This window comes from Cynoglossus semilaevis, chromosome 18 (assembly GCF_000523025.1).
Source record: "Cynoglossus semilaevis isolate Cse_v1.0 chromosome 18, Cse_v1.0, whole genome shotgun sequence".
Taxonomy (NCBI): Eukaryota; Metazoa; Chordata; class Actinopteri; order Pleuronectiformes; family Cynoglossidae; genus Cynoglossus; species Cynoglossus semilaevis.
This window is the reverse complement of record NC_024324.1, coordinates 3559710-3563951: the sequence shown is the minus strand read 5'-3', so window position 1 is coordinate 3563951 and position 4242 is coordinate 3559710. Positions and strand designations below refer to the sequence as shown.

The 4242-nt window shown below is 44.3% G+C and overlaps 1 protein-coding gene and 1 long non-coding RNA gene across 3 annotated transcripts in view; both read left to right on the top strand.

The window, feature by feature from the left end:
- Nucleotides 1-4242, top strand: part of LOC103394040 (exostosin-1b) — a 93179-nt gene that overhangs the window by 17771 nt on the left and 71166 nt on the right. The window lies entirely within an intron of this gene.
- The window catches only part of LOC112488523 (uncharacterized), a 9322-nt gene continuing 7878 nt past the window's right edge, over nt 2799-4242 (top strand). The window contains exon 1 of the long non-coding RNA XR_003052664.1: nt 2799-4206. This is a non-coding gene — a long non-coding RNA (uncharacterized LOC112488523). The remainder of the gene's footprint in view (nt 4207-4242) is intronic.

The following is a 4242-nucleotide window of genomic DNA, read 5'->3' as shown; positions in this document are numbered from 1 at the left end:
CCCCGAGGCTCCGCCGGCTCATTGTTGTACAGAGTGTCAGTATTTTATTGGCACGTTTTAGACCCGAGGCTCTGCAGGTTCACGTCTACTATAAAGTACCTGCAGTTAAACCCTCGGCAGCAGCGGCACAGACTTTTATCTGCCCCGCGACACTCGGCACCAGCAGAGAGTTTCAGCCGATAAATGAGTTCAATATTTAGCAGCAAAACTGATGCCGTTTTTTTTTTAAAGATTTTTATTTCCTTGTGTCATTTTCCAACCCTCTCTCCTTTTCATCCCGGCGTTCCAGCACAGCGTGGAGTTGTGTGAGGTCGGCGCAGACATGTGACACCGCTCCCTCGTACAGTTGTTTGTCTTCCCCAGCTGTTGTGATTGTGGGTGCGGTTCTCGTCCCATCTACGTGGCTGAGAGGATGGGTTTACAGAAATGTGAATGGGAAGTGTGAAGTGGCCAATTCCTGCCGCTAACAATAGGTGTTGAAGCTGCGGGCAGGAAGGAAGGTGAGCGGGTTTAAATCACAGTGACACGGCACAGGCACAGGCTGAGGCTGAGGGAAAAACCCGAAGGGAAAGTATCTGATGTTTTTATCTTTTATCTGCTAATGGTTTCTCACGCAAATCCTGTTGTTTGGTGGAGGAAATGGAAACTGTCTGGGTCTGAGGACCGGAGTCGGTCGTCAGTTAGAGCGTTCACACAGAGTTAACACAGAACTGAGTCAGACTTTTTTATTTTTACAGTTTTTACCATCACATCCTGTAGAGTCCTGAGCTGTGTTACGTTTTATTTGAATGTTTTTTAACTTGTTTTGTCAGGAAAACATCACAGATTTTCAACCAAACGAGATTCAAAAACATTTTCATTTTATTTTATTTTCCCAAATCTGAACAAAACGTTTAAAGAAACTTCGGACTTTGACCTGGGGTCTAAGACGTCCCCTAGAATTCCAAAAAGAAGTTACTTTAGTTACTCTGAGCTACCAAGTTACAGTAGTGCCACATCATGCTTGGTGCTCTTGCCTTACAGAGAGAAGGTCAGCAGTCCAAGTCCCAGTTTTAATGTCCTGTACTAAACTAAAGGAAAAACTCAGTATGTTTTCTCGTAGTACTCTGGATTTCCACATCAAAAAACATGTTGAATTGAAGGTTAGGTTTTGTAAGATTTTGAATTGTTAAAAACTGCCCTCACCCCTGTCCACTGATTGTCCACTGACTGATGTCACTCTGCTGTGATTCTATAAATAATGATGATGATAATCACCACTTGAATGAAAGGACGGTGTTTTTTGCTGTACTTTTATGACTTCCAGTCAGCAGCAGAGCGAGCCGCTGCGGTCTGGTGTGGATCTCTAACACACATGCTCAGTGTTTATGGATAAACTGCGAGGGCCTCCTGTGGTCGGCCTCCCTCCGTGCTCCCACTATCTGAACATCTTAGCACAATATTTCATTCTTTACAAGTGATTCTCATCAGTTCTCGCAGCACATCTCAGTTTCTGCCAGTAAATCTCATTTCATCCTCTCTATACTTCAAATTTATTCCACTCCGGCACTGCGCCTGTGTTTATACTTTGGCCGCACATGCAGAGATAATCAACTTCTTGGCTCCATCCAGAGCGTTGGCTCACGGTGCGTTTTTTTTTTTTTCTGTCTCTTTTACCTCGACTCCCCTCTCGCTGTTAATCTCCCCCTTCTACAATCTCCTCTCCTCTGCACCTCTCTGTCTGCCTCCCCACTCACTGACAAGTCTCATTTGGTGATCTATTGTTGGAGGCCAGTGAGTTTATGGAGGAGGTGGTCAGTCCGAAACCCAAGCAGGAGCCGGCGTGGCTGCAGCCGAGCGTGACGGATACAATAACCCCCGCAGCAGGAGCACCCATGTGCTAAATTACTGCCACAAATGTTCTTCTGTCCGGAGCCGGAGCAGGACTTTCATCAGAAACGTTTCGTTATCTCACTTCACGACACGCACCCTGACCGAGGGCAATTATTAGCTCCTCTATCGGGGGAGAAATTGTCTTAAAATATCTATAATTAACCTTAAAACTCTTTAAAGGAACCATTTAAACATACGGATAATTTGTAAAGAAATGACAGAGCTGTTCTGATTATGGCTTCTGTTCAAAACTCTCTTTGTTATTATCAAAGTCTGAGTCGATTACACGTCACACTGAAATGACCAACATTCACCAAATGTTTGAATTAGCATTAGCTCGAAATATAATCTTTGATTAAATTGCTTCAGAATAATTCTAAAACCGTCCCAAACGTTATTTTACAGGGTGAAAAAATTTATTTTAATTTGAATGTATACTTGACTTGAACCGATGTAGGAAAAATGTAGCCAAGGGCAGATGGAAACGGCTAAACATGCGCATGAAATGTCTACGATTTTGTAAATCCTCGCACCAGATACATTCAATTTAGCAATTTTAGGGTTAAAAGGATAAAAGATAAACAGTTGAGTTCATAAAACAACAGCATTCACAGAAACAAAAACAGGACTAAAAATGTGGCTAAAATTACTCAATGTTAGCAAGAAAACACGAAATATCGCCAACAGCGGTTAGCGCGCCTGCTTCAGAAGCAGAGAGCAGGTAGTCCTGGGTTCGATTCCCAGAGGTACCATATACTGCTTTTGAAGCAGATCTGCTGTTAACACATGGAATAAACCTAGTTTATTATTATTATTATTATCATTAAGATCGTTTGACTATTTCTTTCATCCAGGAAAGATTCAGTGCCGACAAATCGTTATTGTGTTTGTCGGACAAAATGAGAGATTTTGCTGGTAGCATCGTTATTGTGTTTGTCGGACAAAATGTGAATGCGCGAGAGATTTTGCTGGTAGACGTCGGGGCAGCTGTGGAGAATGGAACAGAAAACAGTTGTAAAGTATGAAATATTGTGCTGGGATGTCAGATAGCGAGAGGACGGAGGGAGGCCGACCACAGGAGGCTGTGAGCTCACCATAAACAGAGAGCATGTGTGTTAGTGATCCCAACCAGACCACAGAGGCTCGCTCTGCTGCCGACACAAACACAGGAACACTCTCTGTGTGTGTGTGTGTAAATGTCTACGTATATGTACGCGTGTGTGACAGTGTTTGTTTCAAACCACAACACAGCACAGGCAAACAGCTGTCGTAGCCAGCGCGGTCAGCGCCGACCTCAGCCGCGTCCAGACCTGGTTTCACCACATGTTTTTCACCCTCTGTGGTTCTGGTTCTGCAGTGGAACCGGGCACCTCTGCTCTGACCATGTTCATTAGGGATTTTTCAACAGGGAACTGTTGATGTACATTAGCAGGCAGCGGTGGGGGAAGTGGTGCGTGGTAATGAAGAACAGTACCAGTGCCTGCGGCCAGGATGGGAGCGAGGCAGTGCAGAGAGGACAAAATGTACAAACTCCACTTTTAATAGTCCACGGATAAAAAAAAAAAAAAAAAGTTAAATTTAATCTATCAACTCTGTAAGTACCAAACAAACAGTTTATGATGTTGGTCATGATCTTTTAAAATGAAAGATGAACCTTATTATCGGTCGGATGAATAATTAGCGGTGGTGAAAAAAGTGGCTAATTTGGCAGCTAACTCAGCTACTTTGCCATAGTAATTTTGGGCTATTGTGAGGGCCCGCCCCGCAGTTTGAGAACCAGGCCCTTAAGGTGGATTTGACCCCACCCAGTCAGTGTGTGACCCAGTTCAGTTCTATACATAGAGTGAAGAATAACCAGCGGTTCTGTGTGACTTGCTGTTGTTCCTAAAACAGTTTTTTTTTCTCCACTCTTCATTCTCCTCCACATCGACTGACACGGACTGAATACTAATTAATACAATCAAACAGTGGAACCATATTTGAGTTGTTTTTTCTTCTTCAGTAACCTCCTGACTCCGTCTACTCCCCAGACTGATTTGCCGGCTCATCACTATCGCTGCCAAAACAGTTCCAACTTCCTCTCTTTTAATCGTGGATCAAAGCGCAGCTTTTCGGCGCCGCTGACATTTTTTTTTTAAAGTCACGTTCTCCCGCTCTGCTGTCGGCTGATCCTCCTCACCTTCTTCTACCTCCGTCGCTCCCAAAAAGTTCTCCCTCACACTTCCACGTTATTTCTCTCTCTCCTTTTCCTCCTCCTCCTGTCAGGACTTCAGGTAAATTATGATTCACACCTGGCTTGGTGTTTTCCACCGGTGTTAGAGAACATGTTTGTGTGTGGGGGGGGGGAGACGAGGACGGGGGGGGGGGGGG